General features: G+C 42.3%; 1 long non-coding RNA gene across 1 annotated transcript; it reads right to left on the bottom strand.

Moving 5' to 3' along the window:
* Positions 1-9299: 9299 nt before the first annotated feature.
* On the bottom strand, positions 9300-15269 carry LOC146893779 (uncharacterized). Its single transcript, XR_015002654.2, has 3 exons — positions 14827-15269; positions 13981-14190; positions 9300-13803 (listed from the first exon to the last, which is right to left on the bottom strand). It is a non-coding gene; the product is annotated as an uncharacterized LOC146893779 (long non-coding RNA).
* Positions 15270-26853: the final 11584 nt, after the last annotated feature.

The following is a 26853-nucleotide window of genomic DNA, read 5'->3' as shown; positions in this document are numbered from 1 at the left end:
CTCCTGAAAAAAAATACAAAGAGGAGATTCTGTCAATTACCTAGGTTATAGAATAGGTTTACAGAAAATTAAAACACAAAAGGCATAAATTAAGAAAGACTGGTTGCAGACTCTTAATGACTTTCAACAATTGTTAGGAGACATTTTCCAGTCTATGACCAGCTGTTGGGATAACACTTGATCTAATAATTCATTTGAAAAAAAAACCTTAGATGGTGATAAAGACTTGAATAGTCCCAGAGAATTAACAGCTGGAGCAGAAAAGGAATTGACAATGGTTGAGGAGAAATTACAGGAGGCACATGTGGATAGGCTGAATCCAAATCTTAGTTGTATTCTAGTCATATTGCCTTCCAGAATTTCTCGTACAAGAATTTTAATGCAAAGGGATGATATTATCTTAGAATGGATTTTTTTCCACATATGCCAAATAAAAAAAATAAAAACTTATGTGAAAAAATACTCTGAATTAATTATAAAATGTATATTGAGGCTTCATCAATTTGCAGGTATAGACCCAGCAGAGATTATAGTGCCTTTTACTACTGATGAAATAAAAAAGTTATGGGAAGACAATGAACCATAGCAAAGAGTTTGTGCTAATTTTTTGGGAGGAATTAATAGCAATTATCCCAAAAGTAATAGACTTAACCTTTAAAGAGTACTTCTTGGATTTTTCCCCAAATTGTATGAGATGCTCCAAAAACTGGAACCTGTACATTTTATACTGATGCAAATAAATCAGGGAAGTCAGGTTATAAATTAAAAGAATTAGGTACGGTGGAACAAAATCCTTATAATTCTGTCCAAAAGGCAAAATTATATGCTATTTTCATGGTATTAAGGGGTTTTAGAGAAAATCTTAATATAGTTACTGATTCACAATATACAGAAAGAGTCTTGCATTTTGAAACCACTGAATTTATACTGGATGCAATAGAATTGACTTCATTATTCATACAGGTTCAAGATGTAATCAGGAATAGAATTTGTCCCATATACATAACACATATCCAATCCCATATGGGTCTGCCAGGTCCTCCAGCACAAAGTAATGCAGAAATTGATCGATTACTGATTGGAAGTGTGTTGAAGGCCTCAGAATTCCGTAAGAAACATCATATCAATAGCAAAGTTTTAAAGAAAGAATTTTCTATTACATGGCAACAAGCTAAGGAGATTATAAAGAGATGTCCTATTTATTCAATTCTCAGCTAGTGTGGGATTTCTTTTAAGCGTCCGTCTTCATCCTCCAACAACACCTCCTAATAGTGGCACTCCCGTTGGAGTTACAGGGGCTGTTTTTATTGAAACCATCACAGGGCTCCACACTAACGATTTCCTCTAATCCCAGTCACCTCCCACAGGTCCTACCTCAAAACATCACAGACAGATTGTTTAACCATCTCTATGCATTTTCGTGGCTATTAAATCCCATCATCATGGATATTAATGAGTTCGGGAGGACTAATAAAGTTAGGCTCAAAGTTTGACTCTCAAATTCCCTGCAAAGGCTTACCTGTTAAAGCCTGGCCCCTACAATGGCACTAAAAGGAAACAGTGGGACCTTCAGGAGGCAGAGCTAGAGGCTAGTGGGTCATTGGGTCGCTTTTGAAAGGGGCCGTGGGACCTTGGCACCTTCCTCACTCTCATTTGGTTCCTGACTGTGAGGTAAGCAGTTTTGCTCTGCCTGTGCTCCTGCCATGGTATCTTGCTTCACCACAGGCCCAAAGGAAGGAGGACAACCAGACATGACTGAAACCTCCAAATCATGAGCAAGAAAAAAAATTCTCCTTATGGGTTAATTTTCTTAGATATTTCAATGAAGTAATGGAAAGCTGACTGATATGGACATAATATGGAGATTGAAACATATAATTTAATATAATTTAATCATCACCAACTCAACATCAGGAGTCTCCAGGCTTCAGATCCACAAACTCATTAGTGACAAAGTCCAGAACTCCATCTTGTCTCCCTCCCGTTTCCCCTTGGCACATGGGTAGAACTGACTTTGACAAACACTGCTGGGTAGAGGGTTGAAAAGCTCAACCAGTCATAAAGCCAGGCATTGTCAGGAAGTGTGAGAAACAGAATTCAATGCCAACCCAGGGGCCAGGACAGTCATCTCTGCTACAGGGGCTATCAGGAGAAGCAAAACCAAGAAACTGCTCTGCGCATTCCAGGAACTTACATTAAAAATATTAGCGCAAAGTATTTCATTAAAAAAAGAAAAAGAAAAATGCACTTAGAAAAACCAGGAGGAAAAGATTGGTTAAGGAAGCCATCAGCAGGTCATTGTTCAAAGCTTAAGGTTTCAGACTGCAAGAAGGAGCCAGAGGGCCCTCAGGAACGCACCAGGAGCTGCAACTGAGAGCAATGCTCTCTGAAGAAGAATGGGTCACATTTTTGTATCTTCCATTCCTTGTCTGAAAACCTGTCATAGACAAATGTGAGCTAGAGCCGCACAGGAAAAGGGGTCCCCAGAGGTGTCCTGTCTGGCTATTTTACATTAGGAAGGAGGTCTTAGAAAAGCTAACCATTCCAAGTCAAAAATAAACATGGTCTGGCATGCTTCCTCCCTAAGGAGCAAGGCATGACTGTCGATCACTGTATCTCTAGGCAGACATATCCTATTGCTAGTTAACACGCTGTCTTCTCCTGGTGCCAAATTATAGCACTTGAACTCACTTTCTAATGGGAAGAAGATGGGGAAGGATAGGAAAAGGTCTGAGGATTGTGTGTGTGTATCCATGTACATATCAAAGAACAGAATAAAATATATAGACACTAAAACTTCCTCTTCATCCGGTCATATAACTGTGTTATAGTTTATACCTTTCCCCTTCCACTAGCTGTGGCATGTTCCCAGTGTTCTCTGCCAACAACTCATGTGCCCATGACTCTTGAGGCAGAGTGACTCAACCTTTCTATCAAAACATCAATAAAACCTGCAAGGAAGGAAGGAAGAGAACTAACTACTGAGCTGGATAATGTTTCTGCCACTTAAATATTTTTAAAAGACAAATGAACTAAGGAAAAAAAAAAAGCAAGAGACAAATAAGGAAAGAATGGGGAAAGGAGGGTGGCTTGTGCATACATAATGTGCCAAACCTTCTCCCTCCCTATTTTCATGGATTTTCCTTCTTTCTTCTCCCATCATCCTCATCTTCCTCACCCAAAAAAGAAAGAAAATGTAGAGAGAGAAAAAGGAGAATGTGTTCAAAGCCATTCTAAGCGCTTACCCCACTGCACTCAATGTCATGGACCATTCTACAGGCCATAGCTACCAATTCCTGGCAGTTTCCCATCTCCATTTGTGGGTCTCTGAGAACTATGCACTCCTCAGAAAGACTAGGGATGGCGTAAGAGTGAAGAAAGAAAAGTCACAGATACATGTACACAGGAAATCTGGGTCAAGTGTGCTGTGTGCACTCAAGCAGAGTGGCACCAACCACACAACCATATTTACTAACCTTGGGATATGTAAGTATAGTAAAGAAATAGGCACTGACCAGTCAAGCGAGAAGGTGTCTGTCCATAGGAGAGCAGTCTAAGTCTGTGAGCCTCCAGGAGAAGGAAGCTGCGGTTGCTAATTTTTACACAAACTGCCATCATTTGCACTAAAACCAGAAGAAGACTTTGCCAATTTGCCATGGGTCTGAGGCATTGGTCCTTGACGTGGCTGTGCCGTGTCCACAATACACTTTCACTGGGCGCTTCTTCAGCAACCCACAGTTAAGCGGATCCATACCTATCAAAGACTTAAAATAGTATCTGGCACTGAGCAAGGCCTGTCAGAGTGCGTTCTTGCTTCTCATTTTAGAAATGGAGAAACTGAGTCTACCTAGAATGAACATAAAGCAATGTCTGTGTAGACTCTGTCTGTAAACTAGTACTCCCCAAGAACATGCTATGGGAACAGATACAGGTGTAGGTGCTTTGTTAACATAGAAACCCTCCCAGCTGCTCTACCAAGAAGACACTGCCATCCAGGGGGAACCCAGACTCACGTAGTGGGCAACTGTAACTTCTATTTGGTGGGTAATCTAGATCTGGATCAAGGGTTTGATCTTAGACCCTGATGCTGTGGTCCTAAAGTTTATACTTTATCACCCTGTCCTTGTTCGACATTGGTCCTGTACCCAGCTCTGAGCTAGACAGAACTTAGGGTACAGAGAAATAAGAGTCACACATTCTTTTTCCAAATTACTAATTTGGGACCATATTTATTTTTTTCTTGTTGGATATTTGGGCAAAGTAACATCTGAACATCAATCTTTTTTTTGGTTTTTTGTTGTTGTTGTTGTTGTTGTTTGAGACAGGGTTTCTCTGTAGCCTTGGAGCCTGTCCTGAAACTAGCTCTTGTAGATCAGGCTGGCATCAAACTCACAGAGATCCACCTGCCTCTGCCTCCTGAGTGCTGGGATTAAAGGCGTGCGCCACCACTGCCTGCCTATTGATCTATTCTTAAGTCTCAGTACTGATAGCCGGTAACTGTGACAGTGTTGGACCTCAGACTCCTCGTTTATAAAACAGATGGCAATGCTTACCTGGCAGCACCATTAAAAAGACTAAATAAAGCAGGCAGGTGCACATCTGCCATTGCAGACTTCACTTGGGATGCTGAGGAGGAAGGAGGAGTGTGAGCAGTGAGTTCAGGGTCAACCTGGGCCGTGTGATGACAATGTCTCTCAAAACTCAAACAACAACAAGGCAGGTAAGCTCTTTAAGCCCAGTGCTCAATCAACACTTACCCTTGTGTCTTGTGTCTTGTCTCTTCTCTGTTCTAAGAAGAAATGAGAGGATGGAGCTAGACATGCAGGTGTTGTTAGTGGATGAATGACAGCTGAAAAAGAAAAGGGTTAGAAACCTGAGTTTTGCTCCTGAAAACACCATTAATAGAATTAAAGTGTCAAATGCTTATGAAAAGAAAATCTTCCACACTTCAGCATGTCTTTTTACAACATCAAGATTTCCTATGTAAAACCAAATCTACATACACTTCAAAATATTTGGGCTAGAGATTGTGAGTTTTGGCTAATTGGTAGGGAAGTGTCTGGAGGACTGAAGGTGCTTCCTTTTTGCTGATGGAGTCTTGGGAACAGGAGGTTGTAAAGGCCAGTTTATATTTTGACAAAATGGTACTGATAAGGATATCAGTATGAGCAAGCTAGAACATGGCTGCCACCGGATATCCAAAGAACCCCAAAGTAAATGGTGATACAAACTGTTATAGAATTGTTTTGTTTGTTTGTTTGTTTTTTACATTCTGCCACTTCTGTGTGGTTCTATATAAACACAGTCTTGAGGTCAGGAACCTTCTTTGTCCCATTTCTGCCAGCATGCCTATGTCCATCTGGTTTTCTGTGAGCCTGCATGTGTGCCAGTGCCTGCCTGGGTGTGGTCCTTGTGGCCCTAAGAAGGCCTTGGCAGGCTGCCTGGCTGGTGACCTTTGCCCACAGTGAATAAAGCACAGCTTATCTGCCCCGGATGACAGGAGTGCTTGTCAACACCCACCACCACCGCACCCCACCCCGGCTTCCCGTGACTCTCCTTTCTTCCTGGCTTCAGAGCATGGATCTCATGCGGGGTCTTGACAATGAGAATGGGCAGTTTTCATTGTGCTGAAGTTCTGGACATACCCAACATCTGTGTCATGGGAGGCAAAGTTTTCTCTGCTGAGCTCACGTACAGGGCTAACTGTAAGGGTCACGGATGTCTTCCTTCCCAGTGGTCTCGGCTCCCTTTGTAAGAACAGTGAACACCTCTCTGGAGCCTCCCATTGTTCACATAGAAGGCTTCAGCTACCTGATGGAGCCTTTCCTGACTTCACATCTGCCTCTCAGCCTCCCCTGACATCGGTTTGCAGTTGTCAACATCCGTCCTTCATGCCATATCCCACCTTGACTTGATGGGCACTCCCAGGCTTTGTTTGTAACAGTTTACAAAGCCACCAAGAATTCCTTTTCCACAATGTGTCCTTTAGGAACAGGGCTTTTGGCCAAGCTTGGCCCTTATCATCACATTTTATGCCTCTCCCACACACCACATTGTCTTCTGACGAATTTTCATTGAACCTAAGGAAGTATTAGTTTCAGCAGTGGAACAATAATAACCTCATTTGGGATAAAGTTCTGCTTTTAAGAAACCTTCATGAGACTGAGCTTCTCAGCATCAACCATCTTAAGTCGAGTGGTATCTGTTTCCAAATATACCATGAATCATGGATGATGTCTTTGCTCAAAATGGGGATTCCTGCCTGTTAACTAATTATACTGACATCAATTCCCCCTGAGCTACAAAAAGATTCCAAGTCTCAGGTGAGTTATTTTTGGCAGAGGTAATTCCATGTCCCAGAGATGAAGTTCTTTGCATAATCAGGTTTCAACATGTCAGTAGCAATTTGGAGTGATATTAAAGTGTTTCTGACTTTTGAAAGGCTTCCAAATGTTCTTAAGTCTGTTCAGTGTTTTCTAAGAAGAAAAAATAAAAGCTGAACATTTTGTCAATTTAAATAATATCTTAATACAGGGGCACTGAGCCCCATGCTTGGACATGCAGTCCTGAAATATACAACACTGTACCCAAAGGAAAGAGAACAGTCTGGAAAAGCTGACATCACAATCTTGAAAAGCTTAACACTTAAGTAAACAAAGAGGAGTCATGGAGTGGATTAATGGCCCATCAATTTAAAAAAAATAAAAACAACTTATATTTAGCTCATTTCCAAGTCAATATCCAATTTCATTAATTGTCCCCTTCTAGGAATTTGAGACATTGGAAGACAGGAATGGTGCTTGACAGCAAACTAAAAAAGCAGCATTCTTCAAAAGTGTCATGTGAAATAAATAGGGAGGGTGGAAAAGAAATAGCCATTGGTCTAGAAGAGAAAAAAATCTTTGGGCAGGTTGAAAATACCCGTGCCCGCAGACATTTTATGAAAGAAAAACATAACCCACAGACATGCAAGACTATTTCCAACCTTGCTAGGTATTTTCAAATTTTTAACTAAACCAGAGATATTGGTTTGCATATTAAATTTATACAAAAGATTAATTCCCAACTTTCAAAACCAGGTAGGGTCTTAGGAGTCACCCCCCCCCCCCGCCGCCACCGACACACACACACACACACACACACACACACACACACACACACACAACTGAGGGGCTATTGATAGCTGCTGGGGGAGAATCATTCTGTTTGATGGTGTAGCCCATTGTAGGTTACCCATGCTCCAGTGTATTTAACTGGGGCATGGGTGGCAGGCCTCAAAGAGTAAAGAGGAAAAAGAAACAATGACAGGGGAGAGATTTGGGGATTAACACTTGGAAAGAAGAGAGAGGAGGCTAGCAAGGAGGATCTACAGCACTGGGGCTTCAGAGGTCTCTACCAACCCTCTGAGAATCTCTGTGGAAAGGACACTTAGACATTTTCTCAGATTGGTCAGCATTGATTCTCCTGCCTCCCCGACCTGACAGGACTATAACTTTGGACAAGGCAGCACACTCCATCCATAGTAATTCCCCACAATGGAACCCATCTGGTGGTTCCAGCTGGCAGGAAGCAACGCACAGACCTGAGTAGGAATCCCCCGGGAACTCCACGATCCTCACTGCACTCAGCCCCTAGCTTCACATAAGCAGCCCTGCTTGCTTCACATAAGAAAAAGCTGGAAGATATTCCTCCAGCACTCTAGTGGAGCGCTATCGGAGGAAAACTAGAAAAACTACATCCTTGCCATTATAGCTAAGCTTGGGACTACAGGAGACATTCGCCTCACCTGGCTTCAGCCACCAACTCGCAAGCCTTTAATCTCTGGGAGCTTGGTAGTTAGGCCTCTGAGGTGCCACTTACTGGTCACCATGAATTCTTCAGGCCGTGGTTGCCACATTTGTCCCTGTGCTGCTAACATGGGAAAATATTCACCAAAACCAACCTGAGGGAATCACTAGGTAAGGGTCCATTACTCCTGCCAATGGAGCGACAGCTTTCTTTGCCTCCAGGTTCCTTGGTATAGCATTGGAAACAATTGAGTAGCAATCCTACATTAGCAAGCGCTTGCTGTGTAACTTAGTGGAACCCAGAGCCCCAGGAAAAAGAAGTATCACTTTCCTATCAAGGCCACTGGGCAGGTAGCCATCTCTTGCTTCTTGGAACAGATTATTGCACATTTTAAAAACTTATCACCATACAAAGTTCATTGACTGGGGATGAATAGTAATACTCGATAGAGCGGTGTGCCCCCATTCCCCATGGAGCACCCTCTGATAGATAGCACCTTAGCCAAAACTTCAACAGAATATAGTAGGCTGTGCCAGTCCAGTGGCTACTGGATTCCGACGCCTATGGAGTAACAGTGCCCACCATGGTGACGTATCTACCATGGCACCTGATTTGCTACAACTGGTCTTTGGTTCCATTGCAATTTCATGTGGAGTTTCATGCTACAGATCAAACTCTCTCTGAACTCTTGGCTGATGGTGTTGGCATCACTCGGAATGTAGAAAACATCCTACATTTGAGGTAGATGCCAAATCTAGTGTAGAAGAGAGCCCACAGCATGACTTCCTACAGACCATTTTCTGTCTCAGGCCCACAGAAGTTGACAGTCTTAACATCACTCAGTATGTGGGTTAAAGCAGTATTTCCAAGCACGCAACCTACTGTCTCTGTATATCAGAGATCCCTATCAAGCACTGAACCCCTTTTTGGTGATAGGAAGTGCAAAGTACGGTCACCTCCGTACTTTGGAGACAAAGCTCCAGTGTGCCAGAGGCTAAAAGCTGCATTGTGCCGAAGGCACTGGAATTCTCTGAGGGTTTGACACCTACCCTCTACAGCACACTGTCTTAATTTTCTGTTATTACATAAAAAGTTACCCCAAATTCAGCCTGAAACAATATACATATATTACCTCACAGCTCTGTCGGTCAGAAGTCCAAGGTTAATCTGGCTTCTCTATCCAAAGTGAAGTCACAAAGCCACCAAGGTTCAGCTGCACATCCTCCCGTTCACTCCAGAAAAATGCTTCAGAGTTCCAACCACCACGTACTGCAATCTAACTGCAGCCCATGTAGCCCCAGGAGATTTTTATCGCTTCCAAGCTTTTAAAATAACGCCCGAACATGAAGCGCTAAGTCGCACTGGCTGTGCCTACAGCCTTCACTATTACTTCTCAATCAGAACCTGTGGACTGTGTGCCCACCAACTGTTCCATATAAATAAAACAGTGAGTGATTTTCATATTTCAGTGAGATCTCTTCTACTGCCTGAAACTCTCCATGCCTTCAGCACAAGTTTAATTGAGATCTTTAATACCTATTTCCCTCTACATAACGACTTGCAGAGTCATTCATTACGTGAATGAAGATTTCCCATGACAAGAGGTTTCAGGAATAATGTTTAGCAGTCATCAAGCAATTTTAAGAAATGTCACTTGATCCATATTCAAATCCAGTTGAAACTGAGCCACAGTGGTCCTGCAGCTCCTCAAAGCACCGTCTACTATTAGTTTGAGCTTTTGGTGGTAACTGCTCCATCATATCCTACTTCCTTGATGTTGGGAAACACACAAAAGAGCCACTTCAGAAGAAATTTAACCAATTCTCTCTAAACATGGCATCCACCGTTAACTCTATGAGATTATTTTGATTTCTGTGATAAATATCCTTTTGTCATAGGTAGTGATACCTCAAAGGATTATTTTCCCCTTTGGTAACTTTCCCAGCAGTAAACAGAATTTCTTACCATACAGAAAGCATAGTCATTTACTTTCTTTTGGAAGATGGATTTGTTCTCTATGTAGGTTACTTTGGAACAAATTACTACTTGCCTTTATCCAATTTTTCAGAAATTGAAAATTTCTGAAATTTCAATTTCCTCTATTTCAGAAATTCCTGTTTTAGCAGGACACTATGATGCTCAGATAAAGACTGCCTGTGTGTCACCTGTCACAGTAGAACCATCACGTGACTTAGTTCTGATCAGTGAGATATAAAATGCTCTGTCTATGGGGAGTCCCTGGGAAGCCAACACCGGCAACCATCTTTGCTATGAAGTAACTATAAAGACAAAGTTAAGATGGTTTCACAATGAGAAGGAATCTGTAGCCCTGATAGCACCTTGAAGCCCTGTGCCAACACTGTCTAGACTGCCTGCTCCCAGACTTGAGAGAAATATGAATTGCTTATTCCAGTTATGGTGATGTGAGGGTTAGTCTCCCTTCTGGGTAACTGAAGTTGCTGTTAGTGAGAACGTTGTAAAAAGATTGCATTTAGGAACAGGTGCAAAAGCTACAACAGTCTCATGCCTCTAGCTGATGACATTTTACAGCAGGTGACAAGCAAGTAAAGAAATTTTAAGTTATTGGTCCAGTAACACTCAACGTTACATTATTTATTGTTATGTTTTCTAATGCTATCTTTGTGTGTGTGTGTGTATGCACGTGTGTGTGTGTGCAATTATATTGAGCTCAAAGATTTATTTACCCCAATTCATATAATTCATAGTATATATCCATTGTATGAACGGTCTATGTTGTGGAATTTTGTTCCTATGTTCAGAGTTACAATATTTATCTGATCATTGTTATTTTGCTTTTCAACAATTCTGTTAAGTCTTGAAATCATTTTGATGAAACTGAAATCTCAAGTGATGACTAAACTAAATCTACAAGCATATAGGTATGTAACAATAATTAATGATAAAAATGAGGCCATGAATTTAGAAGAGAGCAATGGGGAGCTATTGTGAGAGTTTGGCGGGAGAAGGAAGAAATGATGCATCATACTGTATTTCCAAAAAATAAGTCGTTAAGAAATACCAACCATAAATTATGACACCAAGAAAATACAGTGGTAGCAAGGAGTTATAGAAAAGTGTTCAAAGTATGAGGCTTTCTATATATACTAGTCTGTAATAGGGTTCCCTCCAGTTTAGATATTTGGAGATGTGAGTTAAGTGGAGAGCCTGTAGGTCTCAGAACTGTGAAGAAAGGACATCCAAAGGTATACATGCAGGGAGGCTAAGCTCGCCTATAAACTACCTAGAATTATGACAAAGAATGAGTGTAAAATAGATGCCATAAACTGGGGCCAAAATAACATATACATGCATTCATGCATGTTCACACATACTTATATACATTCATGTATACATACATACATGTGTAAAATAAGCAGAAAGTACTTTCATAAACTTTGTATGAATCAAATGCAATAATACATTTGGAAGGAAATTACCATGTATAGATAGAGGAAGAGAATAAGGTCATTTTGAAGAGGAATTAGCCTCTGAAACTGGAAGGCGGGCCTCCATAAGGACCTCTCTGACATACTGAGCACTGTGGGAAGGAAGGAATAGCTGTGTATTTAAAGGTGTCTTGTGAGTCCAGCTCATTCCTTAGGCAGCATGGGGGAAAATCTGGCTCCATTGTCAGCTGTGACTGAGCTCTCCGAGGTTCAAAACTGATCTGAGCACATTAGTGGAGATGAGCCAAACACCTGACCCACAGAGTCCTTTAACACAGAAACACCTTGAGGACATTTTGGTTTGTTAGGATCAAAACCAGAATTTCTCTTCTAATGAAGATCTGTGAAATAAATTTGACAGAATAGTTGTTTCTTTTTCTTATACTGTACATATGTATGAAATTGTCAAGAGAATAAAAATTATTATTTTTTTTTTTTTAGAAAGAAGTAAGATGTTGGAGAAGTGATCAGGTCATGGGGATCAGGAACTGGATTAGTGTTTGTATGCCGGAATCCCAGCAGGGATCTGACAGGAACAGGACCACTATCTCTGAGGAAAGTTTTCACTAGAAACTACATTTTTTTTTTACATTGAACTTAGAGTTCACAACTTTCTAGAACTGTGTAAAATAAATTTCAATTATTTATGAGCCATCAGTCTATTGACCTTTGCTCTACTAGCCTGAGTGGATGGAAACTCCAGCTCCGGTTCAACAGGGAAAAGAGAGTGGCAAGCTGCCGCAGAACACTGAAGCAGGTTAGTGACTGCAGATGCCTTTGAGTCACGAACCTACTAAGCCAGAAGGTTTTCAGGGCTACACGGAGATACAGAATCTTCATCTCCTGAACAGCTCGTCCTTACGTAATCACAAAGGCCCCTGCATTTTGTCTGCTCTCTACATCCTCCAACATCTAGTCTGGTCGAGATTTCAGCCTGCTAAAGTGAGAACTAGGCACCTCGGTTTCTGTGACCCAGGACTGTCAGAAGACTGAGTAAATGTTCCGATTCCCTTGAGTCTCCTCTGCCGAAAACAAACAGCCAACCATTTGGCTGGCCTAATGAAATCTTAGCAGGCTGACAAGCGGAGACAGCTCCCTGGGTTTTTGTCTTTTCTCTGGAATCCAAAATTATTGGTCAACATTGTCACCCACGCCCCAGACTCACCAGGGTTTAAATTCCTAAAGAATAGAAGCAGAACATGGCTGCTTCCCTTCCCCATAGTCTGATGAGAAAGATAATCAATCAGTGCTGTGAACCCTGACATCCTGGAGGAAACCCTGCCAGGGCTGTGCTCTAGGCCCTGAGAAAGGGAAGTCGGTATCATAAAGAAAATGCTAAGGACTTAGCCTTAAGAATTCCAAAACCTTCACACATAACTTCTCCTAAATAATTGAGCAGCTGGGCTTATTAGTTGAATCTTTAAGCACAGAACTCCAGGACCACTGAAGAGATTGTGCCTCGGGCTTGAAAGGAACCAGACTTGAAAAGATCCCGACTTCAGTACCCTAAGACGCTTAGGGGAGAGGGGGCAAGAGACACTATTGTCTATTATAGATAATAGGAATGGGGACCGGACATCTAACCAACAAATTAATAAAGTATGAACAGCCTGAATGCGACAGGTGCCAGTATGTTTGAATTTAAATATAGAATGAATTTAGAAAATGGCACTTGACTCTATTACAAGACCTTTCTCTATGGGCGATTGTCTTTCAAATAGTTTTCAAATAAGACCCCTTTAGAATACTGCTTTATATAACTTTGAAAATTTAAACACAGTTAGAAGCTAATCTTTGGCATTTCTTGTGGGTGGGGAGTAGATTAAACCAAGGCCAAAAGGAGTCAACTGTAAAATGGGAAATATTAGTATGGTTGCCTGTCCTATCAATTTGGTAAATCCATAAACTTTCCCTAGAATTCTTATGACAAAAAATAACATATGAAAAAATTTAATAAAACAGAATTTACAACAATGAACATGGCTTAACAGGTATCTACAGAGTAGGATGTCGAGCCCTTTGGGCATATGCCAAGGAGTGTAGACCTGGGCCATATGGTAGATTTACTTAGATTTACTTTTAGCTTTTGACGGTCCTACAAACTGACTTTCAGCCACTTTTCCTACTTCTTTTGAGAACTCTATCAGATCTGTACCCTATCTTCTGAATGGGTTGATTTGAGGAGGGTTGTTTATTTGTTTTGGTGTTTTTGATTCTTTGAGTTTTTTTTTTTAGTTTTTTTATACTTTGGGGATATCAGTCCTCTGCCAGATGTATTAGTGGTAGAGATTCTCTCCCATCTGTGGGCTTCTTCTTCACGTGATGGTTTTTCTTTTAATTGTATAAGGTTTCACTGATCCATTGTTGGCCTTGATTCTCAATTCTTGAGCAATGGAGCCATGGACAGAAAGCCTTTCCCACACCTGGACCACGCGGGGCACAGCTCGTGTCCTTTCCCACACCTGGACCACGCGGGGCAAAGCTCGTGTCCTTGCAGCCGTCTCCGTGTGTCAGGCCTCACATTTCGGTCTCTGATCCACAGGAGGAACTGAAGAAAGGGAAAGGAGGAAAGGATAGAATTATATGTTAATTTCAAAAATTAAAATATTTCAATAATGGGATGTGCCTGGAAGACTGAGATAAAACAGCAGCCATCTTCCGCTGACAGTCACTGCTTGGATAGCAGGGCAGGTGCAGGGCCGGCAGAATCCACATCACTACTCACTGCTGTCCAAGGTCATGCTTGCCTTCCTGAGTGTTCCTGGTACGGCTCAGGGGAGATCCCAGGTCTATAGATGGATGCATGGCTGGGAATCCAAGCACTGGTACTGTTCAGTGGAGATCCCAGGTCTGTCGATGGTCGAGAGGCTGAGAATCCAAGCAGTGTTCCTGGTACTGCTCAGCGGAGATCCCAGGTCTGTTGATGGACCAGCGACTGGGAATCCAAGTAGGCAACAGTTTCTATTGATCCCCCCTCCCAGCTCTCCCTTTGTTCTCACTTGGGCGATTTGCCCAGGTTTCAGATCAATGGCTCTCAACTCACCCTTTGCTTCGCTTCGCCAGCATCTCACTACATACCAGGATTAATTCTTGCAACAAACCCACACCCACAGCTCAGAGAGGTCAGCTTTCTGATTGGCCTGTGATGTTATAATATATTGAAAGGGTCATTCTGGGACTGGAGAGATGGCTCAGACATTAAGAATACAGACTGTTCTTCCAGAAGATCCAAGTTTGGTTCCTAGCACCCATATTAGTAAGTTCACAACCACTTTTAATTGCAGCCCCATCTAGGGAATTTAACAACCTCTTCTGGAATCCTTGGGCACCCGTACACAAAGACACATGAGCACACATAATTAAAAACAAATGTATGTCTTTAAAAAGTGAAAAAAAAAATCTTAAAGCATCATCTCATTCCAGCATCAGACCAAGTACTTTCCCCATATATATCCTAACTTTATTAATTATGCTATCATTTCTTTTATCTTCATAATATCAATGTAAGGTTAGTATCATAATCCCTGCTTTCAGATAGGAAGACAAATCTGAAAGAAATGACCCAACTTACCTAAGAGAATCCGGGTCAATGAGAAAATCTGAGTGCTGCAAAGCATTTCTCTTCAGCAGCTGTCCCTACGCACCCACTTGGTGCACATTTGTACACTCAGCAGAGAGGCTGCCACCCGGGTGCAATTGCAAGACCAGAAGGAAAGGAAATAGATGGTGCAATGGCTAAGGAAATTAATCAAACAATGAGGTCAGTCTAGGCCACATTAGAAGCAGGAAGGAGCAGAAGTTAGTGACGCTCCACGAATTCTTATGACCACACAAGGTAAGCACAGCTGCTCGCCTTCTTTCAGAGACTAGGAAGCAAAGAAAGTATAAAACTCCCAAGTGAGTATATCTAAATGAAGCCAGTTTATAGGCATCCTAGCTCTTCAACATCGTAATGTATGAGCTTATGACTCAAAGTCAGTTTCTATTGCTGCAATAAAGCAGACCTGAGATAATCAAATAAAGAACGGGGTTACTGTAGTTCATAGTTTTGGAGATTAACTGTGATGGACGGGCACATTATTTGGGGGCCTGTTGGGCAACAGGGCATCATGATCCATGGCAGAACAAAATTGACCACCTCATGGACAGGAAACAAAAGGAACAGTAAGAGTTACGAGCTGGTGCCCGAAACCCAAAAGAGCTCCGTCAAGGTCCCACTTCTCAAAAGTTCCACCCTCTTCCAATGGTGGCAGTAACCTTTGAAAGGCTTTCAATATCCAAATCACAGGACTGAATCAATAAGAAGAGGGAGGGGAAATGATAGCAAAACAGAGAAGGCAAAGCTGAATTGGGGAGAAGGGGAAAGGCGACAGACAACATTCACGCAACCAAAACTAATTCCCGGTCACAGGTTGTAGTTTGGACTCTATACAGATTGTGGAGATATTATAAAACTGTTTTCCAGTTACGTGTCGTAGCTTTGATTCTATACAAAGATATTACGCAGAGATATTGTGAATATCTCTTTCTCATCCTCGTGCAGCTTACATTCCAAGAAGCCAGGCAGACATTAATCTGCAATTTTAATTTTAATGACTACTATATTATCAGCAATTTATTTCAAATGACTATATATAATGTGAGATGTTTGGGTGGGCATCTTAATTTGTACCCTGGAGGTGAGGTTAATATCTGAATTACCATAATCAGAGAAAGGCAATATGTCCTGTGAGGTCATTAGTTAACATTTCAAAGCTAATCAGTGCTCCGCAGGCAGCTACTCTACACCCATCATTGCCTTCATTCAGACCAACAACAATGTTGGTAATTAGTGTAATGAATGCTATCAATGATTTTTCTTTGGCCAAATAAATGATCTCATATTTGAATGAAATATCCAAAAGTATAGACATATAGATCTGTCCTTCCCTAAATAAACATGGGAGTCGGAAAGTCTAATAGCTTCATACCCTTTGGATGCATGCTTTAGTCTTAACATTTCTTCTGATCCTGCTTAGAAGTTTAGCTGAATCCCACTGCCAATATGTGTATGCATCTGCCTCCACTGAGTCCTGCAGCTAATGGCTTTACTTGGTGCACACAAAGACAGAACGCTGGAATTCACGGAAGTAACAATACAGGCTTTGGGATAGTTTGTGCTTACTTGATGGTATGAGTTACACAGACGTGAAGTTTGCCTTCAGTATAACACCCCTGCTGATGGTGAGTTCTGAGCTAAACATAATTACAAATGACCAAGGTGGTTCAGTTCATTTTATAATAGCAATTTAATTTCAGATATAAGTGCCTCAAAAGCATTAGCAAGCAGGGTACTGTGAAAATACATGGCTTCTAGTCCTGTCCTAGCCTTATAACTCACAATTAGAGTTTACCTAACGAAGGAATGTAAGATACACTGTGGGCCAAAGACCAAAAAATATTAGACTCTTTGAAGACAAAAGGCCACCTGTACATGCCCTGATTCAGCAGAGGTGACATTGAGTAAGGCAAGAAGGTGACAATTCACATGTAAGCTGGGAGGTAAAGATGTTCATTAGCTGGAGTTAGAACAGGACATGCAAATAAATGAACGAAGGGATGATACATTCCAAAAAAACTCCCTAGGAAAGAAGGCCAAGTTCAATCACACAACTTTTCCATTTGGAAACAAAGACAAACTAAAATGGTGATGTGTGTGGAAAAGAAGCTTGGTCTTGTTCAACTCAGATAAGTGTTCAACTCAAGCGAGGAAGAACTCTGCCCGCCACTGATTTGCTCAGGCGTGTTATCTATGTAGCTGTGTTTTAAGTATAGCTTACCGGCAGTGGTGTGCTTAACCTATGTGGCAGTTGGTGGGTTTCTTCAGGCATCGCTGTGCTTGGCAGTGCCAGTTTTGTACTGATGCCCAATTAGCCCACAACTCCTCTGTAGAAAACAAACCTCACTATTTGCATAATTGTTTCCTTTGCTGCTTCCTTTATAAAAAATAATGAGTCATTATGCACATAATTAAAGCAAGTGAGAGCCCAGCTGACGAGAATCACATGAGAAGGTCGAGAGAAATTAGCATCAAGGCTGGTCTGCTGTGCAGAAGGCCAATTCAATAGGCCCTGTCTCCTGGGAGCCGACTCTCTCAGGCCTCCTCCTTTGGATTTTCACTGAGTTCAGACTTTCTGGAGGAAATATTTCATCCTGCCCTTCTCCCCAGCTCCTTTTCTTCCTGGCTTCTAAATGATAAGTGTCTGGCTTGATGTCTGAGAACTTTGCTACAAATTCTCTCACCTCCTTACCCTGAGTCATTCTCCCAAAGAACCTGACCACAAGCAGCAGTAAAACACTAATGTAAGCGTGCGAAGCTCTTCGGTCCTGAGAAGGTTCGTAGTGAGAGTTACAGAGACGACTTCCTCTGTGCAACTGGAGTGGGGTGGAAGTCAACTATCTTTTCCCCCAGTTAGGTCTTATCTCTAAGCATTTGTTCTCAATTTTACTTACTTATTTAGTGTGTGTGTGTGTGTGTGTGTGTGTGTGTGTGAGAGAGAGAGAGAGAGAGAGAGAGAAAGAGACAGAGAGACAGAGAGAGAGACAGAGAGAGAGAGACAGAGAGAAAGAGAGAGAGAAAGATAGAGACAGAGACAGAGAGATAGATGGATGGGGAGGGCAGGTGTGCCGTATCACACATGTGAAAGTCCAAGGACGACGGACTGGAGCAGCTCACTCCTTCCACCTTCGTGTGATTTCTGCAGATTAAATCATGTAGGCTCACCAGGCTTGCATGGCAAACACCTTTACCAGCTGAACCAACTCCTCCACTCTAGACACTGACTTTATTTTTATAATATTTATTTATTGCTAGAGAAAGAGTATGTGTGTCTGACATGTTTCTGACGTGTGTGAGAACTGGTGACCACATGGCACAAAATAACTCTCAGGAGCCAATTCTCTCCTTTCACCGAGGTTTTAGGATTCAAATTCAGGTCTTCAGGTTTGTTAGCAAGCGCTTTTACTTACTGAGCCATCTCTGTGCATTTTCTTCTAAAATCTTCTTTCTTATGGTGCTAATGGATCCTTCTACCTGGGCATCTTACATACCTGGTCCATTTCTTCTCCCTCAGACTTAATGACCCAGATCCTAGAGGGAGGTCTGAGGAGCAGACACTGCTACAGATGCAGTCTTGGGCCTCCACTCCAGATTTATGAATCCGAATAAATGTTTGAACAAGATCCCAGGCTATTGCTTTCTACTTTAGTGTGAGAGGGAGACATCTAGGGAACTCCTTTGGTTTGGCTTCCTCTCCTGTGGTCTCTGACCACCTCCTACTTCACAGCACTGGTTAAAGGATTCCTGCCCTAGAATTATGGGGTGGCCCGGCACAACACCTGACCAGGGATGGGTCGGTTCACAGATCACAGCAGCTTACCTGCCACAGATCCTCCCAGGGAAGGAGCACAGACCCCATGTGGCTGTACTCAGAACAGAGGAAATGACTGAGGACTTAGGGAAGCAGGGTTAGTGGAGAGAGTGGGCTGCTTCCTGCAGGTGGGTATAACCTGGTCTTTTGAAAAAATCTGCAAGCCATCATGGGCTGGGACAAAAGCAAACACTGCTCCTAACTTGGTTACAGGAGGGGTATTTGGTTGGTGGGGCCTTAGCAACAAGAACCACATGGGGAAGAAAACTCACAGTTAGTTAGAATATCCACTCAGCCTCCAGTTTCACCAGAGGTCAAGGCCACATTCAGTACTGAACCTTAACTGTAGGCCTTATGTCACGCGACAAAGCCATGTTATAAAAATACATACTGAAGCCATGACACAAAATCACAGGCATGTCTCTGGACTGAACTGGAACATCTCATTGTTTACCTTTGACCTGTCTCTCACTCATCATTCTGTCCCCAGCATCTAACAAGTGACAGGTACAAAATAAATATGTATTGAGTTCATGAAAAAAAAATATGCTTGTGTCACTAGCAAGCATGGTGTCTAGACTATGAGAGATACTAAGTATTTACAGTCCCATCTCTGCTTTACTTTAGGCTTAGTCATATAATAGCCAGATCCAAATAAACAGTACAGCATAGCCCAGAAACTGCCTTTAGTGTATAAAAGAATTTAGTCTATAGTAAATAAACTATTTTATTCAGTAAGAAATAACATAGAATTTGATTGTTCAATAAAGGTTGGACGACTTGGATTCTGCCAACATCATTTGAATGCCTGGTACATGCCAAGCACTGTTAATTGCTCTCCCATACATGATCTAATTTCCTCTCAACCCTGGGTAGCAATCGCTCTCATCCCCATTCGCAGGCCAGGAAATTGAAGAGGCTTTTACCCAGTCAAAACTAGCCCTGCTCATTAGATCTAATCACGGCATACACCAAGGTAACCCATGATCTGCTGCGATAATACAGTGATAACCAGGCAGTGAGGTAGAGCCTTTGTAGCAACAGAGGTATCGGTCACAATCTGGGAGATGGCCAACAGTCAGAGAATGTTGGATTTTACTGGGCTAGCTAATAATGAGAACAGTGAGAAAGAGGGGGCAGGTATAGAAACTCCTTTGGACTTGGTTTCCTAGGCTGATGCAGATAAAATCTGACAGTAACTAGAAGATCATTGGGGAAGCTGAGAATAGAAAGAGACAGTACAGGGTATATAGAACCATCCATTTTTCTAGCCTACGTTCTCTGAGATTCATTTAGACCATCCAGAGCCATGCACCAGGACTGTATTTTTCAGTCCCCAGAAGAACAATGCTCTTGCTGCCTCACGTTAGCAAAAGCATAGCAGAGTGGTTCAGGGTAAAGATTCTTTTTTTTGAAAGGTCCAGCCTCTCAAAGGTTAGATCTCAGAAAGCCTGCTTGCTTTCTGGCTAGGTATCTGGGCTGATTATTTAATTTATCTCTGCTTCAGTTTCCATCTGCAAAATATAGATAAAAAGAGCTTCTTCTATTCACAGCATTACGGGGATGGGATAAGTTAATATACATGAATTACTTAGAACAGTGCCTGGGACAGAGTACTCCGTGTAATGAGAGGCAGTAATTGTTATGAGTCAGGGTGATGTTTCTGACTTACGCAAAAGGTCAATAAAATAGAGTGATCATGTGAGACTTCTCCAAATGGACAGAGCGGTGTGGCCCAGGAACCATCCTTAGTATATAAAAGAACTTCGCCTATGGTGAAGGACATAAAAGTAGGAGATTGAAATAATTGGTTCTCACCACATCTTAACCCTCGCCCTGGAGTCTGTCTGATGCTGCTCCTGGTGGTACATTGAGGAATCACTGCAACACCCCAGCCCATAATTAATAACAACTCCTTACCCCTAACAAGAGAGGGAAAAAAAGATTAGTCATGTGTTCATCATGTCAGCGAGGGATTCGGTCTCAGAATCGCATATCTGTGGTTGTGTCTTTCCATTTGATTTGTTTGTTTGGGTTGTCCTTTGGTTTATTTTGTGACAGCATCTCCTTATGTAGCTCTGGATGGCATAGAACTCAAGATCACTGTGCCTCGGCCTCTTGAGTGTCAGAATTCAAATGTTCGTCACAGTGACTCATTCACAATCCCCTTTGAAAGCCCCATTCCTAGATTGTACCGCTCATACAATTCATTAGACCAAGCAGGATACAGGTAGCTCATTCTGACAAAGTAATAAGCAGTTTAGTTAAGGGATTATTGATAAAAAAAAAGTATGAAAAACTAATAAGGATAAGAGCTATCAATAAAAGGTCTTATATTCCAGGAAGGTCTGAAGGAATTGATTCCTTGTCAGAAGGTAGGGAGAGGGTCACCTGGCAGGTGAAGGTAGTGACTCTCAGATGGTCACCCGGCAGGATTTGTGGCCTCCTGGCTGGGCACAAACAATCCTACTCTGAGGCTAGAGTAAGGGGAAACAGAGAGGAGACTTCACCTCTCTTGGTATTCTCGCACCCTCTGAACTTCTGCAAACCAGAGAGAAAGAGACCCCAACCAGTCTCACTACTGTGAATCAGCTCCTTAAAGATGCAGGAGGGTGGAGAGGGAGGAGCCTGTGCCTCAATAATAAGTAAACAGAAACTAAGAGGACCCTAACCACACCTAGTAAGAAAGGAAGGAGTTAGCTGACATAGATAAAAGCGAGAGGAGACATCATCTTGCTGAAGTTTCCTAAGGACCAGGGGCGTCTGTCTCAGATAAGATCAGATCCTGTGACATTGTTGAAGAGTTTTATTCATAGTCGTTGCATTAATGATTCCCAACTTTAAAAGAAAAGACCACATGACCTACTTCTCATTTGTATTATTAACCCCCAAGTTACTTTAGAATCTATCTTAAGACATGTGACTGTGTTTTCATGCAACTGGAGAACACTTTAAGTCGGTAGATTCCTTATGCTTTGATTGTAGATCCTGATTAGATGGGCCAGACAAATGACATCTGATGGAATTCCTGCTGTGTGGCTTTGGATTTGCCAGCAGTCACTCCATCCTGCGAGGTTATGCTCTTCCACCAACCTTCTGGAACAAACGGTCTTACTGACTCCACCCTGCTTCTTCAATCCTTATCCCATTGGGCAACTGTGCACTCTGAGCTTCCATGTTATAGTAATCCTCTCTGAAATGTGCACACACACACACACACACACACACACACACACACTTTCTCTGGAAAACCCTGACTGATCCATTCTGTGTCAAGATAATCACTGAAAATTAAAGACCAGAGGTCATGTATTCAAGAATGCTCAGAAAGGTCTGGGGGTGTGGGGAGTAGAGACAGTCTTATTAAATACCCACCCAACCCCAGACAAGGAGGACACAAATATCTAATAGGTGGTAAGATAAGAATGAATGTGGAAGCTGAACCTGAGGAAGTAGGAGAATAGAAATACTACCCCATCCTTTCCCGCCTTCAGAAATCTACCAGTGAGTTGGGCAGGCCATCACACCCTGATTGTTACCTGAGACAGGGTTTTAATTTCTGAATTGAGACTAAGATTTCAAAAATTGTTAATTTTTGGCATTATTATATAAAAATAAACAGGGGCAGGAAGTAATGAGTATATTTTTATTTATTCATGCATTTATCTATTTATTATTTGTGTGTGTGTGTGTGTGTGTGTGTGTGCCTGCTTGACTGTATGGGCATCACATGCATGTAGCACCCAGGGAGGCCAGAAAAGGCATCAAGTCCCTTGGAGCAGGAGTTACGGCAGCTTGTGAGCTGCCAGTGTGGGTGGTGGGTACTGAACTCAGGTCCTTTGCTAGAGTAACAAGAGCTCTTGCCACTGAGCCATCTCTCTAGTCCCTCTATTGAGTATATTTTCAACTGATAATAGGAGACTTAAAAATTAATATAAACACACCCTAAGAGTCCTCCTTGTTCAGAGTACCAATTAGTCAAGCATTACTTTTTATGATTAAAAGCATCAATATTAAATTTTTAATATCAAATTAATGAGTGTTTTCATATCCGTTGTAAATCCTAGCTGACTGTATTATCTGTAATACCGCCTAACAATGTCTTTTATTTAAGAATTTATATGATAAATATTTCCAATAATAAATTTGGCACCCTTACAAGCTTCATTTTTCAGAGAAAAAAATATATATTAAAATTTACAACTAAAATAATATTACTTTTACTCTGACAAATATTGATTATCAGCCAACACTATGCTCTCCATGAGCAGATAAGAACAAAGTGGATTTTGTTCTTGCCCTGGGTACTCACTGGCTGGTGAGCAGTTATTACACAAATTAATGTACAAACACAAATTTTAAGAAGCACTCACTAGAAAGAACACCAATTCAGAGCAATAATTTGGGCAGGTATTGCTCTCAGGGAGTGACACTGAAGACTGCGCATGAAATCCTGGTAGAAATTAACTGGCTTAGGAGAAGCAAAGACGGCAAGAGAAAATGGGCCAAGAGAAAATTGTGCTCCAAAGACAGGAAGTAGAAAGCTCTTGGAATGTTCAAGAAAACGTGCTGGGGTGTAAAGAGTAAAGAAAGAGTACGGTTCAGGAAACTAGAGCAGCTCATGAAGGCCTTGGCAGTAAATTCTCAGAATGTCAATCCTGTGCATAGATATTGTACCACCAAAGGGTTTCAAGAAAAGACAAGGCACGGTGTGATGTCTCCGCTCATTGCCAGGGCGTAAAAACTGGGCTAAAGGAGAGGAACAGGAGAGGAGTCCCCTAGACGGCTGCTACAGTGGTCAGGGAAGAGAGAATGGCAGTTTGGTGGGGTGGGGAGGAGTAGGTTTAGTTTGATTTTGCTCAACAAATGGGCGGTGGTGGAAAGCTGAGGGTGGAAAGCAGCGAGGACAAGCCCTAAAACGCAAAGGTTTCCGGCTCCCTTCCACTGGAACGCACCTCTCCACTCCCGCCGTGCTCTGCAAAGATGGCACGAGACAAAAAGGCTTGCAGGGCTTAGCCAGATAGGCACTGGCAGAGTGAAAAGCCGAAGACACAGAGTGTGGATATGGCATGAAAAGCACCAGCGAGGAACTTGACCGCTCTGCCTATGACAGATTGGCAAATCACAATTATGAGACCTAACGACAGCTCTTATCAAGCCAGCGTTTTTTGGTTTTTTTTTTTTAACTTCATAATACACTTACTATAAGAATTCATCATCTAAATATTAGCATAATATTAAATTTTAAGTAATATTGAGATGCTGATGACTCTAATTTATCATCCACCCCTGAAATACTAACGGAAGCATTTGTCTTAGAATCCCTGCGGTCTCTACTGTCTCTGCTTCTGTTCTTACCGCAACCCAGCCCCAATCCTCAAGGCCCTACTGCCGGAAATGACACAGAACTAGAAATCAGACAGAATTTCTTGGCAATGGGTTCCAAAGTATGCCAAGGAAACAACACTATAGCAGAAATAAACCTTAAATTATTGTTCTAAAAGAGGAAATAAAGAAGAAGAATGGCCGCTGAGGGAAGAGCAGGGCCGCCGGCTTTAGCATTTATTAAGACGGCAGAGACCAGAGGAGCTATTTAAGGGGGTAAACCAAGCTCCAAGCGTGCTGAGCTGCAGATGCCAGTGATATCGAGTGGGGCTGTCAAGTCCACTGTTGTATACATGAATTTGAGCCTTAGAAGAGAGTCCGAAGGCATAGACAGAGAAGAGACCAGAGAACCTAAACTGTGAGAATACAAATGATCATTCGAATTTTATGGAAGATAGGCTAATAATATAAGGGCACGGTCCTAAGGAAGCAGGATAAAAAGACAGAAAGTTTGGGGGATGTGAGAAAAGACGGTGTCTTCCCAGGAGTCCAATGGAAGGCCCTCGGGAGCAGAGAACGAAGAATTCCCACGGTGCTATAGGCCGTTCTCCTTTCCCACCTGTAAGGCTGTGGTTGAGGAATCTCACAGAAACCCCATTCCAAGGGAAAGGACATAGCTTGTGCAAACTCAGGAGCTCCTGGTTTCACCTTATTGGATAGCAATCCCACCCAGGGTATCTCCAGAGCCACCTTTAATCTCAGTTATCAACAGAGAGAGATAAGGGAAGAGTTTCTTAGCAATATTTTGAGACATAACTGAGAGCCATGAAAATGGTCTGCATACCTATGCTAAGACACTTGATTGTGACCCTCCGCCATCGGTATCCCCACACTTGGGTATATCTTCCTTTCTGCTGCATTCCCTTGGAAAGCCCATGCCCACTTGGATGTATCTTTCTTTTTGAGAGTTTCTCTCTCTGTGTCTCTGTCTCTGTCTCTCTCTCTCCCCCACCCCCGTCTCTCTCTCTCTTTTCTAACTTTCATACTTAACAGTCTATATTAAAATAGTTTTAATAAAAATCCCATCCCTGTTCCATACTGGTTACTCCAGAAATTTTTTTTCTGCATTGAAACCACAAATCCCAGTTTGGCTTATGTCAGGGTCCCTTTAAAACATTAGGGGAAATTCCTGGGCTGTTTATTTCTTGGTAATGTTGCAGGCAACAAATTATGTTAGACAATTTCTCAAGAGAGCAAACTAAGTCTCAAGGGGCTGCCATAAGAACCCACCTTTGTAAACTGTCAGACCTCCAACTATCACTTCCTTGAATGTTGGCGAGGGGCTGGAGGCCCTATGTTAAGACACAAACACACAAAAAGTCTCATTACTAAACTCTCATCATTAAAATCTTTAGCTAGACATGCAAACCTTTAGATTCTCAAAAACAATTTTGGTTTAGAATAATTTCAGCTTAGAGTAGGCTCTAAGGTCAAGAGGATGGTTTAGAAGGCTTTCACTGCATGCAGGGGAATTTACAAAATAAAGGAGAAAGTATCAGCTCAAAATTCCTTAATTTGCCATTGAAAAAGAATCAATTCATTTCCAAAAAAAAAGCCTTTAGCCTCTTTAAGGGCAAGCAAAATTACTGTGACTCAAATGGAAAGCGGCATTCATTATATTAGTGGACTGGCAACAATTTAAATTTATTGATCAAATACTGAGTTTAATTATTAGGCGGGCATATAGGTCTTCAATATGTCGGAGACTTATGTGTATTGTTTATATAAAATAAAGCAGTATTTTTTAATATTTTCAATGTCCTTATTTTATGTTTTTGTTTTGTTTTATTCCTCTCTCATACAATCCGCTCAGTACAGTACAGCGGTTTTCCCTCACTCCATTCCCACCAGTGCCACCATCCACCTCCCCTCCAGATTTTGCAGGTGGATTTGGGGCAGGTGGGAATAGGAACAAGAGGGATCAGGTTGGGGGTTTATAGAAAGACGCCTGCTCTTTTCTGAGGGGAAACAGAAGAGTGTTTTTATTTTTTAGCAGCTGAAATTATATCTATGACTTTACAATTTTGTTCTGCGCCTCAAATCAAGAATGCAGCTCACGATCTCCCTGGCTGCTCCATAGGGGCAGCTTCCCCCAGCTAATCCCTCTCTCCTGCTAAGCCATCCCAGATTTCAGCCTCGCACCCCTCCCCTCCTCTCTCCCTTTTTCGGGGCTTAAATTCCTCCATCTCAGCCAGGGTGGGCACCGCGGGCCGGGGCAGGCGGTGAGTGCAAAGGGACGGGAGTCCCTTTGTTCTGATAGCCGGCCTGCAGCAAGCTAAGACCGCAGGCACGGAGTCTTCTGACCAGCGAGGGGCTCTGATCCTGTGGAGGGAGAAGCTAAATAAGAAGACGAACCTGATGAAGATTATTTAGCTATCCGCCAGGAGATCCTTCATCTGGCGATGGATGGTGATACAGACGGAGACCCACATTGGAGCACCGGACTGAGCCCCCCAAGGTCCAAATGAGGATCAGAAGGAAGAAGAAAATGACGAAGGACTGCGAGGGATGCTATCACCCACTGATACAAGGGGTCGAATCTAATGAGAGTTTACCAAGGGCAGTTGGACTGCGACTGAACGAGCACGTGATCCAACCAGATTCTCTGAATGTGGCCGGATTCTCTGGATGTGGCTGGCCCGGACTCTTTCTGAGAAGCCATTGACAATGACACTGGGACTGGTTTCCTCTGCATATACTGGATTTTTGGGATCCAGTCTGTTTGGATACTCACCTTCCTGGACCTGGAGGGAGGGGGGACGAACTTGAACTTCCCACAGGGCTGGAAACCCTGACTGCCCTTA

This window comes from Myodes glareolus, chromosome 8 (assembly GCF_982192425.1).
Source record: "Myodes glareolus chromosome 8, mMyoGla1.1, whole genome shotgun sequence".
Taxonomy (NCBI): Eukaryota; Metazoa; Chordata; class Mammalia; order Rodentia; family Cricetidae; genus Myodes; species Myodes glareolus.
This window is presented reverse-complemented; position numbering and strand designations above follow the sequence as displayed.